The sequence below is a fragment of the Tympanuchus pallidicinctus genome, unplaced genomic scaffold, assembly GCF_026119805.1.
Source record: "Tympanuchus pallidicinctus isolate F22 unplaced genomic scaffold, pur_lepc_1.0 scaffold22, whole genome shotgun sequence".
NCBI classification, from domain to species: domain Eukaryota; kingdom Metazoa; phylum Chordata; class Aves; order Galliformes; family Phasianidae; genus Tympanuchus; species Tympanuchus pallidicinctus.
The window spans coordinates 39,939,783-39,955,618 of record NW_026294739.1 but is presented as its reverse complement, the minus strand read 5'-3'; the positions used below and the strand labels follow the sequence as shown (position 1 = coordinate 39,955,618).

Sequence of the window (15,836 nt, the reverse complement as noted above, 5' to 3'; positions counted from 1 at the left end):
CAGGAACTAAGTTTCCTACTTGTTTCTTAGCTGCAAAACCATATGCTTGCTGGTGCCTTAAGGCAACCCAAAGAGACGAGACAGAATCATAAGAAATATGTCTTATCATCTCCGCAAGGTCTTGAAGGGTGGGGGAAATGCACCTCGTGACTCAGCTGCACCTTGGAAAACATGACATCAGTAACGTTTCTCCTAATGCAGTGGTTCGGATGGAACCCAAAGCTGAAGTGCCTAATTCCTCCTGATGGTGGATATTACTTGGTAATCCAATGCTTTACTCATAGGGGCTTGAGGGATTAAGGGAGAATTTAAAATACTGCAGTGAGACAGATATTTTTTCATATGCTACAAAGAGGTAAAACACGGCCTCACTTAGTTGTTTTTATTATATTCTAAGTGTTTGAAGACTAAAAAAAGACCTTAATTTTTTTTTTATGGTGCCACTATAGAACATCTCAACTGCAGTGATAACAAGATATCAGGTAGAAAGGTTTCAAAGATTTTTATGATTATAATTATGCCCAGAAGTGCACTAGAGACATCACAGATCAAAAGAGATGTTCCTAACTCCAACATAGCTTGCAAACTAAATAAAGGACAATAAAAGTTGTCAAATAATAGAGAAGGAGAAGGAAAACAAAGGTTGTAGTAATAAGGTTAGGCAGCCTAGAAATGGTCAGAAACTTTTTAACTTCCTTTTTCTCAGAAAACCAAATTACACTTTTGAACTCAGACAACTCAGATTTCTTCAAATTCACTATTAACACCTCAGCAGTTTTTAAAAATGTATATGAAACACTGCAGGAACACAGTGAAATGAAATTGTGAAGTGACTGACTGATGTGGGAAGTTCCCCAGCGGGTACTGGGTTTATTCATATTGACATAAATTCCTTACAGCTTGCTTTTCTTGAATCCTGACAATCGTTTGGACTTCAGTAAGGAGCACATTTCTAAAATTGGATTTCAGAAAAACAGTATTGAGAACGTGTTACATTTTTTCTTAGTTTCATTTCACTACTATCAGCTGGTTATCATTTGAAGTAGAGAAACACAGCTTACAATAGTGCAACTGCTACACCATATGAAATTGCGAGAGTTAATGTTTGGAAGTGAGAATAGGCAAGATAAGGATCTGTGTGCTTGTTCCCTTTTCCATATCTCTTCAGAAACACAATACAGGGGATACGGAAGAGAAAAGCAGAACTCCCACAGAGCTTGAAGGGAACAGACCAAATCAGGAAAGTGAGAGAAGGGTGGCAGTGGGTTGCTTTTATGAGCGTGGCACGCGGGCTCTTGTTCACTGATGGCCAAAATGCCAAGCTAGTGGTGGTGACTGTCGAAAAGTAGTGTTTTGTAGCTGAGAATTTGCTCAATCAAGTAGTGTTATTGTACTCTTTGTTTTAGCATCCATCGAAATAAGAGGCATTGCTTTTGGAGCAGCCAATGTAATAGTAATAGAAGTTTTTCAGACACTTGGGTTGAGTGCTCAAAAGGAGCCCGTGAACTGTTGATGTCCCTCTCTGAATGAACAGAACTTTCACGTTTCAGCAGACAAGGAGCTGCTAATCACAGCCCTGGTAGCTTCAGGTACCCCAACAAGGCCTGCGAAGCACTGACATCAACAGCTCGTGGGCTCCCATGTTCCAGCCTACCTGACAGGCTCTGAACCAGCAGTGCAGATACAGCTGTGACAGCTGCACCCCTGTGTAGGTCTGTGGGAGGGAACAGCCCTCCTCATTCAAAACAAGCTGGCCGTGGCTGCCCTCCTGCTAGTGACCTCAGCAGGGAAACCAGGCTTCACACTGCCATGGCATCCCGTAAACCTCCTTGCTCAAAATGCAGGTTTCTTTACCGCAGAGCTGAAATGCTGCTTGTGATCAGACTGCTCAGCGTGCTCTGTGCTTTACATTCATGTGGCACGGCAGCAGATTCTCATCTCCAAAAGCAAATCGTGGCAAGATGGCAGTCCCAGATCACATTTTCCCTGGCCAAGATGAATACCCACACACTTCTGCTATGCAAGTTAAATAGAATTAGCGTTTAAACTTTATATTAAAATATAAAGACAATTATATCCATGTATGGAAACACATCAAAGATACCTAAACAAATATAACCCACTGAAAACATTGAAAGCATTTTTCTCCCTTTTCTCTTTCAAAATGGATGGAAAATTGGAACCAGTTCTTGCAGAAAACAACTAGCTTTTATATTCCTGAGAGCAACTTGGATCCCACCCTGATACAACAGATGTTACTTGCTGAAAACTTACTTTTGGAGTCAAAACTGCTGATGGGATGCATCTTATCTTCTAAGCACAGAGGACTTTTTTTTTTTCTTTACATACATAAACTGCAATGAATGTACAATCAGTGTGCAGCTTTTCTGAGGGATCCCAGCAGGCCTGACCCAAACCTCACCTGCCAATTCTAAAACACACTCCCAAAACTTAGTGCATTCTCTGACACAAATGTGCCAGACCTGAACATGAACTTGCTTGGGTGCTACATGGGATTGCTGTCCCAGGGTATTTTGTTCCACCCCATTGCAGAGGCAAAGGGCTCATCTAAGAATCCTAACTCTGGAAACTTCTGTCAGTTATTTGGATTTTGGTGCCAACAGAAGCAGACTGTGTTTCTGTAGTATCTTAGAAGGGCCAGTTGCACAGAAGCACCTGGTTGCCCCTAAAACTCCTATGGCCATGCAATCCAAGTAACACAGTAACTAGCTGCAGTGCAGGAAGCAAGGATGTTACTTGAAACATAGGTTTAAGTGCATCATTTTAGTAACTCTCTAAGGGCTTGATAATATATTTACATACACACATATCCTATATATAAGTCCTAAACCAGCAAAACTGCATTTTCTCATACAGGAGACAGTCACCTATTTCAAAATTATTAATTCTTATTTATGGCCTAGGAACGGGGAATCCACTGGAAATGGAATCAATAGCAAATCCTCTTAAGGTTTAAAATAACAGCAAACATTTCTACAGCTTGAAGGTTTCCGGAAGGCTTTGCTATCAGGCAAGAAGTAGTCAAATAAATTCATCTGACCACTCGGTGATCTCACTTAGTACCTGCAAAACTAAACACTCCCTTTTCTGAGCCCTTATTTGGTGTACTTCAGTAGTGAGACAACTGCAGCATGCAAGCATGTGGAGCTGTGACACCAAGCTCTGTTTATACAATAGAAATGGAATGGGCTCTATTTACAAAATCACCTTTTGGTGTGCTTTAGCCTCATTTTTTATAAGAGCTGGCATAATTAAATAATGGCTAAATAAATCTGATCTTTGGAGATGGTTTGTTTAATGAATCTCAGAGAGGTGGAACAATATTAGCTTTGGGTGTCCAAGAAACAATTGAAGATAACATTTTTCCTGCTCATCTTTCACCTTCTAAAACCCACAGAGGCCTTACTGCAGCCATGTCTGGCCCATTAATCGCCAGGGGGGTACGTGCTGCCTCGAAAATGAAAAGCTGTTCTTTCTCAAACAGCACTTCAAGCCTTCAGGCTTCTGGTGAGTCCAGTATGGCTCGTCAGATAGAATTATAACGTCATCAATTCTCCCAAGAGTGTGTATTTTTGTACTGTTGAAGTAATTCTCACCAGCTGGCAAATAAGTTACTTTAGCCTACAGTAAAAGCCCAACACAAATTCCTGCCAATAAATCTCTGTTCTTAAAAAAAAGAAGAAAAAAAAAAGCTCACCTAGAATTCTCACAATTATACACAAAGGAAATTAGAATACAACACAAGTTAAGACACAGGCATCCCTATGAAGAAAAATTAGTTATTAGTATTTGTTCATGTTCTACATAAGGAGAATTCCAAATCACAGCATTTGTATCTTAAGCAGATTTCTGTGGACAGCCTGAGATTAGATTCCTCAAGCACTGCTTCCCTGCTGTGCTGACAGTTGTGCTTCCTGCAGATTGACAGGCATCAAATTGGGTGGCGCCCCATGAAAGAAGCAGCGTTACTCAAACCTCAACATCTACATTCTGAACTGTCCTCCAAGCACCTGCTGTCTGCTCCTCTGATGAAAGTGCAGGAATGCCATACAAGAATTAAAACTCAGTAGAATTTCAAGCTTAAATAGTTGTGAGATGCATAACAACAAAAACAACAATAACAAAACCCACTAGAGTGTTAAATAGCAATTGGCGTTCCCAAAAAAGAGAACAAAAACCAAGCAAACAACACAAAACCACGCTCTACATTTGATTTTTTAAAATGTGCTCCAAATTCAATGAAAAATATATTTTATTTCTAAGTCCATTTCACTGTCAGACACTGTTAGACGATCGTACCGCAGTGCTTTTGTTTCTTCCTACAGAACAAGAAGTAGAAGCAGGTAGCAGTTCCTGACTTTAAAACACTGCACCCAATCAGTTTGTACTTCATCTGAGAGAACGCCTTCGTTTGCTGCCATCTTTACATGAGGTATGGGTGGAGTTTGCTCAGATATGACAAAGCTTTTCATTTCTCAAGTACATGAATCCAATATTTAAAGCCACAAGATCTGTCTGGCGATTTGTATTAAAACCACTCCGAGGCACAGAGAAGCTTTTGGACAGGTTCATTCCCTGTTCCAGCTGTGAAACACAGAATTAACAGCAGTGCAGACCTGTTACCACTCTTCCTTTTCTGCACTGGAGTCATCGTCTGTTATTCTGGATTCTTTTCAAAGAACAGTAAGTTTTACCTAATAAGCAGCATGCCAAGAATCCACTCAGTATCCAGCTATGCAACTCTGCTTCTATATGTTTCCAGATACGCCGTGCAGCACCTTTTTAATGTTATTTGTCAGCAAAATAGTACTCCTGGAACAAAAATTCTAGACTCTTAAGAATGCAAAACAGAAGGACTGCAATGTGTTTTCCAGTCATCCAAAACTTATTTCACTTTTTTTTAAGCATCGGCTTATTCAGAAAACACTGATCCTTCCTCTGCCTTCAGAGACATCCTGACAAACCAGGAAACGTGCTCGGCGTGTTCCAGCCACCTTTCTGTCACAGCACAGGAAGCAGCGTTCAGTCACAAAACATCCTTTCAAGTCTACAAACACTGATATTTTCTCACCCTCTGCACTAAATTGCCTAAAACTCTCCTTGTTTCTGCTGGTAGAACAGACCTCAGCTCACGCCAGGGTGCTTCCAGCTTTCCAGATTCCACGTCTTGAGATGCCTGCTCCACACGCACGCATGCTATTGTGTCTAGTCAGTGGGAACCTGGTAGAACAAAGTAAAGTTTCCACCTCTTCTACCTCTGAATAAGATATGAGCATAAGACAGTAGAAAAATTTCACAATATTTTAATGGAAAACACAGTGAACAAGTAGAAATGAGCAGCTACTGTTCTGTTATGCATGGTTTACCATTCCAGGGGCTTTTAATATTTTTCCTTTTTAAAAGAAATAAAACCCAACAAAATAGTAACTTCAATGCTTTTTTTTTTTTTCTTTCTTTCTTTCTTTTTCTTCCCTTCTGTGCTTAAATGCAGTTGTAAAGACCAGGACCATCTGCAGGTACTTTACTTCATGCCTCCCCGCCTCCATTTTTTTAATGACTCTTGCAACAACAATGAAATACCAAGTTTTCCACACCGCAATGAGCAACAGAAACGGAATAACTTATTTGAATATTTAAAAGGAATCCCTGCAGTATCCTGGCATCATCGCCAGCAGATGATGCACACTAGATGTTTCTCTCAGCCATTAGCAGACCAATTTGTTTAAATATTTAGTATGCTGTCTGAAATTTCTACTGAGTCAAACTATCATCAGTCTTTTCATTGTGCCTGAAAGTAAAATGTTTAATTGAAATAACTGTTACTTAAACTGCCAGAGGCTGCGTGCATGAACACACGATATTTCCAGGCTGTATGTGTACTAGAATACAAGGCAAGTCTGAAGAAGACAATTTCTGAGAATGGGAAGCTTTGACTCCTAAGTAGGCCTGGGCTCAGCCCATAAACAACTTGACCTCACTATTACACCTAGGATGCACAGCAAGCATCCAGAATTCTCCCTGCTGCTTTCACCCAGTCCACTAAGCTTCACTGTTTCACCTATTTAACAAGAGTGCGAGACCACAAATAAATGCTGCTATTCTAGTCTGGGGGGAGGGAGGGGGGGGGAGGGAAGGGGCAAACAACACCTGAGCATATTAAAATTTGGTCAAAGTATGGTCAGTAAAACAAACAAACAATAATAGATATTTCTTTTTCACCCACCAGAGTTCTGAGGCAGTTACACACAGAATGTGTGTACCTCCATTTACTTGACATAATTTGTTCTTGACAGTCTCTGTACAGTTAGTTCCACCACCACAACTTAAACAGAGCTTTGGTTTTGTAAGACCTGCATCAATATAACTGTCAAGATTGTTCCATTTCCTGGAGCACATGTACAGCCTGTTACTTGCAAAAACCACCTTCAGATATGCACAATTCCTATACACATTAATTAGGGTTATAAATGTGCCAAAAAGTATATCATTTTAACAGCATATTCTGTTAGTATGGATGCCTAAAGCTGAAAATGCCTTTGCTTCACCATCCAAACTGATGCAAAAAGCCTTATCCTGCCATTAAGTAAAGCTCATTTTGTGCTGTGATTCACTTCACAATCCAGTACTTAAAGAGCCATTCTGTTCATCAGAAATACACCGTCTTCCTAGAAAAACAGGCTTTCATATGTGCAGCGATGTATGTTGGAAGTGAAGCTGTTTCAGCACTGAAATGGAATAGTCTCGTGAAGATGTGCATTGCTTCTTTCACGCAGCTGGACAGCTGCCAAAGAGAAGGTGCAGCTCATGGGATGCCACGTGTCGGACCCTTAGCATCTCTGTGGCTGTGGGTTACCCCACGCTGCCACAGAACAGAAGTGGAGACTCTGTGCTTTGAACAACACAGCTTCAGTGTAGCAGGATAGCAACTACCATAATCCGAGGGACAGCATGATCTTTATTAGCTGTCAGTTGTATTACTACCTCTGCAAGCTGCCCCTTGCCCTTGCTACAATTTGCAGGCTGTGCAATTACTTGAACGTCGCTAGTGGAGATGCCACTTGCTTGTTGGCATGGCTCATACACCTGATCCACCCTTAATATGGCTACTCTCAGAGATAAATTGTGCTCGTGAAGGTAATGCATACTGGGGAAGTAACAGAGCTGCGTTAGAATATTATTTATAACATTCTGATGATTACGTACCCCAAATTTTATAAGATTTGAAGCGATACAGAAGGAACAGACTGTTAGTGTCTTACATAATTCACCCTTGAATAGTTTCTTAAAACAGCATCCCTAGGATGCCTGCTTTTGAAGTTTAACGAGGTATACATAAAGAGAGTAATAATTATAATGGGGGTGTGTAATGAGCTTCACCATCAATGGGAGTCAAAGTACAGCAGATTTTTTATCTCATGTAATTATTGCTATGTGCAGTAAATGCACCAGCAGAAGTGATGAAATTCAGGTTTTGGATTACTTGTGACAGAAATTCACAAAAGAGAACTTCCATTTGTGTAAGTCTCAGACAGGTGTTAGGCTGATCAATTGAGGACCAAGAGACTACAGCTTTGTACACTGACAGAGCTGTACAGCAGAGCACAGGAAGCAGAACTTCAAATTCCAGTGTGCCTTGGCTGCACATCAATTCCATAGATCAACTGGTTCCTTGCTGTTTGACAAACCTTCCATTCAGCTTACAGTAATACGGCCTAAAGAAATAGCTTCCTTACCTGTGTATAGCTGACTGCTATCACAGAGATACCAGACCACACGATCCACAGCCTACACGGTTATCTGAGGTGGACGACCTTTCCGAGGGAAGAGAAGGCATCGCCCTGCGAGCCACGTTCAGTCGCTCTTGAGCTGAATGTCCAGAAGAACCAGGCAGTTCCTGGAGCCCCGTGGCCAGAACAAGCAGGAAGCGTGCAGCGCATTTTGCTGTAAGCGCTGCCAGACCGACCAGGGCCAGGGCCACTGAGTTTGCACAGCGTGCTGATTACGAGCTTCTTTCTGGTTGAAAGGATTATTAACGTGCTCTGATGGGAAGAACAACGGGGAAAACTCCTAAGGCTGGCACGTGAAAGATTAAGACATCCTATCTTGTCAAGGACAAGAAATCCTCTTGCTAAAAAAGAAAATATGGAAAAAAAAGTTTTCCGCTGTTTTGTTGTTGTTCTATGCTGTTTTTCTCAGTGACAGCCTTTGTGTATCTCAGACAGTCTTATACCTTCAAATTCAAATAAGTCATTTTGTGACTGAGATCACGCCAAAATGACTAAGTTGTTATCCTGAATTACCTGACAACTGCCATTGACTCCAGCAAGGCAACAGGCCCAAGCAGACAAGCAGACCAGGCTTGGCCGCTCGCTCAGCTGATACTACAGCTCGACTTCCAGGTTAAGGGAAGTTAAGCAAACAGCTCAACACAGGGCAGTTTGAGAAACCAGCCTGGAACCAGGTTCTTCTCCCAATTGCAAACACTCTTAACAAACAAGTTTTGGGGAAATCATTGCTTTTATTATCCATATTGATCAGTAAAAGCAAATCTGTTCATTATGCTGTTCATTATGGTTAGGCCTTCGTAAGCTGCTGGCATTTGTCAGCTACATTACAGCTACTTGCTGAACTTGAGTAACACTCCTATTTGTATGTTGCATTTACACAACAACTGTGCACTGGGAACTGTTAAATATTTACTGTAACTCAGGATCCATGTTTTAAAGTCCTTCAGTGAATCCACCTACAGTGGCTCTTGGTTACAGATGTACACAGCTCATCTGCAGTCAATAATTCAGCCAAGTCTAAACCTTTTTAATAGAACCATAGAATGGCCTGGGTTGACAAAGACAACAGTGATCATCTAATTCCAACCCCCTGCTGTGTGCAGGGTCACCAACCACCAGACCAGTAGAACACTTTTCAAACTGTAGCTGTGCCTTGGTAGAGGGAAAAAAAAAAGATGAGAAACCCCAAAATTTATATTGCTCAAACAGCACAGCCTGTTATTACCTTACAGGCCAGAATTCAACCCCAAACGTTTCTCTAATGCATTGCTGTTAGGGGAATGTTTGGAAAGCTGATCTAACAGAGGGCTCTAAGGGCTTTGTAGAGAGAAGTTTCTATTAGAAGAAAAAAATCCCAAATACATACAACAAACAAACACATTCTGAAAACTTGTTTTGATGTCTGCTACACAAGAACATCTGCAACTTTCCACCAGGGCTCAGAACGACTTTTTTCTGTAATCTTGGGGTAGATTCTCTTACAGAAACATGCTTAAAAACACAGATTAAAAACCTAATCTTAAAAACTCATCAGTGCCACTACTGTACTTCTAAATAAATGTCAGAGTCAAGAATTTAAATAATGCTGTAAGTGTTCACTTTTATTACTGAACACAGAGGTGATGCTACCTGCAGATTATGTTAATAGCACAGCAGCTGAATGCCAGCTTCTGCCACCAGGACATGAGAGACTTGGCTGCGGGTGTCAAATGCCACAAATTCCTCCAGGGGAGATCTCATATTACTGACACTTCTCCCTTAGTTTGATCACACTTCAAAGAAAGGCGTGTAAAAAATAACAGTGAAAAGGCTAACAGGGCAGCATGCAGAGAAGTTAAGCAGAATTCAATTAAGGCAGCTTGCACGTGACACCTGCAAGCTCAAACACAAGGAAGCATTGAGATAAATGACTCAATCCTCACTCGACTGGAGTTTTGAAGCGTAGGGACAACTCACATGAATCTGAAGTAAATATTCACCTACAAAACCTTAGGCTTTAATATGAAGTACTGCAAATAGAGAGAAATGAAACGTCCTCAGCACAGCACGTAGAAGTGTGATTGTACTCCATTGTGTAGAATGACCCATTCTTAAATTCCACCACTGCAGAAATCATCCACGTGGAGCCTTGCTGACACTAACACAGCCTCAGCATCCAGGATCAATCTGAAGACTAATCTGAAGATTGGTCAGCCTTTTTGTACGGGTGCACCCATCGTTCTGGGAAGGTTCTGAGTGGGAAAGGAGCACCTGAAAACAACTTCTGTATGCCTACATTTAGCTCAAAGAACCACCTGGCTGCACAAAGCCCTGGCTGTATTTGGAGGGCGGAACGATGGCACACTTAACATTGTGAAAGCTCAGAATGCCACTGATCAAGCTGTGCCAGTTTGTTCTGTAAGCCTAAGATTTCAGTGCCCAGAATTCTCTAGATAAAAGACACTTATTTTCAGAAGAGAATAATCTCTGGAGCAAGTCAGAATGATCAACAAACTGTGCATACTTTCCTACCAACTGTACTGATAACTTGGTTATTTGGTATGTTAACGACTAACTCCTTCTTATTATTATTTTTAATTCAGTTTTCTCTCCATGCTGCAGTATAAAGAGAAGGGAACTTTTCTTCAGCCAAATATTTGCCTCCGTTTTACAAAACACACAACATTTCATGCTAAAAAAAGGATCAAACACCATTAAATAATTATTATGAAATACACAAATCACATTCAAGGACAAGCTAACACAGGCTTCACACTGCAGCAAGTTTCCCAGCCAGGCAAACTCTCCCATGTCAAAACAGCACCGTCATCAGCATACACAGATACTCAAAAACAAAACACGTTCCTACTGTGAATACCCTCAGCCTCTCTCCATTTACCTATGGAAAAAGCTGCTGTCTGTCTGAAGCAACACACTTGAGACTTTGCAGGAAGTACAACATGCAGGAACATTCATCAGCTGTAACTCTGGCAACCACAGGCAAAACAGTTGAGTAGGATTATTGGATATTGTGCCTCGTGAGGAGGCTGCAAGCTGATGAGGTTTAACTATTGTAATTTCAGTTTCACATGGTGAAGTTAGGACAGACTTAATTCAATGACAGAAGGCCTTATTTATGTACAGATAAGCTAGGTAACGCTCCCATCAAAGTAGCTAGAATAGAAGATGTGTGGCTTTACTTTCTGTTTTGTTTCACAGTACAAATCTGCCGGCCCTGGCTTACTGATTTACTGGCTATCAGCCCTGTTAGTTCCCCTTTCTCTCTCCCTATGGTCTCTAACAGAAGAATTCTTTTAATCACTCCTATTTCTTCATATTTCAGGGAGTATGCCTATTACTATTGTTACACCACAGAAATTCCCAAAATTATAACAAAAGACAGCCGTTCCCACAGTAGGAAACACGAATTTTACAGGGTTCCCCCTCACCATCACTTTTTTTTCCAGTTTCCCTCTCATGCAGGCAGGCATCTAAGTACTGCTGGCACATCTTTTCGCCATCCATTTCTACTATGCTAGTTATTCAGCATATTAGAGCTTTTAAGGTAGCACTTCTACCTCCTCCTAGATTAAAAGCCATACCTTCAAGTCATGCTAAAATAAAGACAAGTATTGGAGCAATGAATCAGAGGTACGTCTCATCACCACCTTTCATCTCAGCAGCAGTTGTAACAGCAGACTGAAAAACCGAATGAACTGTCAAGCCAGGACCAAAAGGACGACCTTTACAATATTCTAATACTGAAATTCTGAATAGCTCTCATTACATTTTTTAGAAGCATCTGTAAGAAAGACTTCATGACCCGAGAAAGGACCAAGGTGGCCAATACAGGACAAGGCATCAACTCATAACCTTCTAAACTTGCTTCACTGTTTCCGACATCTCCGTATCACGTATGGTCCAAATGTAGATGCAGCCCTGTCTCTGTGCCACTGCTCAGTGCAAGCAGCTGAGCCGGGTGATCCAGGAACTGCTGAGCAGCAGCAGGAGCTGGGCAGAATCACAGCTGTGAAGTGCTGATCAAACAACTTCCCTTGCAGAGATCACTTAGTCTCTGGCCCTTTGTCTCAACCCATTCACTCTGTAAGCCTTTAGGAAAGCAGTAACCATCTATCTTGGTGACTTTGATGAACAAAGTACTATTCATTATTTTAGATTTGCTATTATTATAAGTTATATTCCAGACTGGTGACATTCAAAACTGATGCATTTTCATCAACATAATTAATGTTTGTTGTATTATCACTCGAATAAATACGTACAGTTGTGACTGGAGAACAACACTCAGCTGTGAAATAGTGCCCTTCATCCGCAGATCAATGTAACGCAGCTGGGAATTCAGCTCTGCTGAACAGGTCATCAGCATGACTGGCATGTTAACACCTCAGCCAAGGAGCAACACTTAGAGGCATTCTTTTAAAGGTTAATGAAATGGCTCAATATGTACTTCAGCAGTGATTATTTCTAAGAAACTGGTTAAAGACAAACGGGCCTCACTTGAATTCTAATTCAAGTTACAATTCAATCTGAACAGTTAATATAGGTGTTGCCTGATTGTTAAGAATATATGCTTGTTCCTGTTCCTGTTGCATCCTGCTTAGTTTTGTTCAAAGTAATTGCATATGGCGTTACTGATTAAATTCACTGAGAAAGAACAGAATGCTCATATATAATGACTAATCTCCTCTCAGCTTACTGACTCTTAAGTTCAGCATCACTACGTCAGTTCACATGCAGAATATGTGAAACATGCTATACTGCTTCATGGAGAAAGCTCGTACCAATAGCCGCCCTAAGAATTCAGCATTGCAGTCGTACACTGCTATTTACTTAATTTAACATTAAGTTAGCCACACTCTAAAGGGGTTTTTTTGTTTGTTGGTTGGTTTTTTGCAGTATACATGCACATAGAGCCCAAATATCCATTTGGAAGCATTTGGTATTAACATATTTTTAATTAATATATTACATTCACTGTAAAGTCCCCCACTGGAGTCCTCGAGGAATTAAAAAGAGAGCACGTAGCATCAGTTCCAAAGATCTAAAAAACAAAATAAAAAACCAACCACCCATGAAGGCAGCCTATTAATAAAGCTTTACCTGAGCTACAGCTGCATAAAATTTAGAGAAGACTAAAATTACCAGCTAAAATAAATAAACACATCTTTCTTAGGCACATGCCTTCCTCACCTCTACAAGATAAACCAACTTCTTTCTCCTATAAGTATCACTGCAAACCTTTTGAAGACAACACTTGAAGTATTTGAAAGGGCACCAAAGCGAGCTAAATAACGTGTGGAAGGAACAGAAGGAGTCTGTGTACTTAACTCACTTAAATACATTCATTTTAAGAATATATTTATGATAAACAGCCTATCTTGAATTCTAAATTTTCCATTACTCAAGCACGTACTGCTTGTAACAGTTCAGTTGATCAGACATCCTCATTGGGAACACAGAGTTTAGCCAACAGCAGATCAGAGCCCCATTTTGAGCCTTCCCTCCCATTACTTAACTCTCCCAGTGCAGCTTTTATCCGTGCATTTCCACGGGCAGCTCACGTGTGAGCTGTTGAACTCCAAAGATGGAATCCATCCACCCGTTCTGCACAGGGGCAGATGATGACACTTATGCCAGGCGCTGATGACACTGGGAGGACTCGGGGCAGGAGCTGGGACACTTGTCCAAGAATGATCTGGAGCACTGCACAGCTCGTCTTCAAGAGGGAACTTCTGTACCATGCTACCCGTGCTCATGACTTTCCTCACCTAGGATGTCTGTATGATGTGTGTAGGTGTGCGTGAACTTTCATTTATGTACCTGCATATGTTAACTTTGACTAGTAAAACTGTTAAGCTACTTTATAATTGTACAGATAATAGCTGTGGAAAAGAACTGGTGGTGGTATTTTTTGCACAGGTGTGCATTTTAATATCACCAGTCTATCCTTCTCTATTGTATTGAATGTTCCAGTGAGTGATTTCTTGCATTCAGACAGTGGGAAAATATTTTTACTTCACGATGCAAAATCTTCCTAAAACCAGCAGAAAATAATTAAAAATAATCACAGATAACACAATATAAAATAAACCATCAGGAATTTATCTTCCATGTGTAGAGATGCAAGGGAAAAAGGACCAGTGGAAGATGAAACTCCCTCCTGAGTAAATACCTTCTGGGGATGAATTCAATATAGAGCACATCCCTGTGGATTAAGAAACTCCAGATCCATGTAGCATATACTTATCTGTTCATTTTCTCCCAGACACGAAAAAAAAGATGCACTAACACAGAAACAAATAGGCAAGACTTCTCAACACATTAAGGAACTGAAAAACTGCCTGCCCCTTTTATGGCTCTGAAAACTCCCACTAAAATCAACTTCAGTGCCACTCTAATGGGTGCTGATCTGCATACTGTTATGGTAACACATGCAGGTTTTTCTCAGAACAAAAGATGCTGCTTTTCCCAAATTAACTGCAATCAGCTCACTGAGGGTTGCTCACCACGCAGAGCTGCACTACCAGACTGTGCTCTTGTAACTGTCAGTCACCCATACTGCAGGTAATTTATGACATGCAATGAAATGTTCCTCATGGTTCATGATGCTAAGAGCTGTGCTTTAGACAGCTGTTTTTCAATACCCTCTTAATCCCTTCCAAGCTAGTAGAAGGAATATATGCTGTCTGTGTGCCAAACCTGGGCCTTGTTTTTGCCTTAGGAAACGTAGCTGGTATCAAGGCTCAGTCTTCTGAATTCCATGTGTTTGCTTTTCTTTTCCCTCACAATTTCTGTAGAATTTCAGTAACTTCATTTTCTTTTTAATTAGAAGTATTTTCTACTTTCAGGCTTTGGGAAGCTCTGTATCTTTGTGTTTGGTGAGCAAGGGTACATTAAAAAAAAAATACTCCGTGGGACTTTGTGCAGCAGCTCTGTTTCTCTCTGTTGCTTGTAATCGTGAGGGCTTTGTATTTGATAACCCAGATGGTCCCTTCTAGTCTTACATTCCTTGCAAAGGACACGAAGTACTGTGAACTGATGCCACATGGTACAGAAAAAACAGTTTTTTATTTTTAATATTGCACAGTTATTGTTCAAGTTTTAGGCTTATTAGTGTAGTTTCAATAAATGAAAAACAATTTTCAAATGAATTTTGTGTTAAGAATGTAAGCTCTGGAATCAGAAAATTAAGCCAGTTCTAACAGACAGCAGAGCTACAAATGCAGCATTTCCTTCCCCAGACCTGCAGCAGAATATGATTGCTGAAAATAAATGCAATCCTGAAAATACAGGAAAGAAACATCTGGCATAATAATGCTAAAATAGTTACTGACTTATTTTTCTGTAGAAGTGAATGTTTCACAAATAGAAGAAAAGCAACCCGCTGTCACTGATCTACACGCTATCCTGAAAGGTTCATGTTAACAAGCATAGTCAGGTTCTGACCTCACAGGAACCCTTTACATGCATGCAGCATAAACAAACAGCAAAACTGACTTTCAAAATGGCAAAAGGGAATGGCAGGCCCAACATTAGTACTTGCTCCTGTGCATATTTCAGTTGTGTGCTGTTAGGTCTCAAGACTAGCAAGTACTTTCAGATAGATGGCCCTGACCACTGTAACACCGTTCACACACATCTGTCAGCAAAACATAATTAACTTCCATAGGACACAAGCCAACAGGGCATAGAAATTAGGAATAAACTAATCAGGAAACATCATCAAATGCAGTTTGCAATAAAAGTGAAGATGCCGACAGGAAAATGGAATGCATTACTATTTACGTAACAACGAGGAACCAAACACTACTGCCTGTCAGGCACCTCCTTCAGAACACACGGCTCACCTCATCCTGCTCAGACAGAATCACGGAATTGTAGGGGTTGGAAGGGAGCTGAGAGCTCATCGAGTCCAACCCCCTGCCAAAGCAGGTTCCCTACAGCAGGTCGCACAGGTCGGCATCCAGGCAGGTCTTGAACATCTCCAGAGAAGGAGACTCCACCACCCCCCTGGGCAGCCTGTTCCAG

At 40.9% G+C, this 15,836-nt stretch overlaps 1 protein-coding gene across 4 annotated transcripts in view; it reads right to left on the bottom strand.

Annotated features, from left to right (window-relative positions):
• SMPD3 (sphingomyelin phosphodiesterase 3) overlaps window positions 1–15,836 on the bottom strand; it is a 113,092-nt gene that overhangs the window by 42,017 nt on the left and 55,239 nt on the right. The window contains exon 1 of one of the 4 annotated variants that reach the window (XM_052686625.1): window positions 7,755–7,887. The exons of the other annotated variants lie outside the window; for them this stretch is intronic. The gene's annotated coding sequence lies outside the window, so the exon portion shown is untranslated. Of the gene's footprint in view, window positions 1–7,754; window positions 7,888–15,836 lie in introns of those variants that run through there. 4 annotated transcript variants of the gene reach the window in all.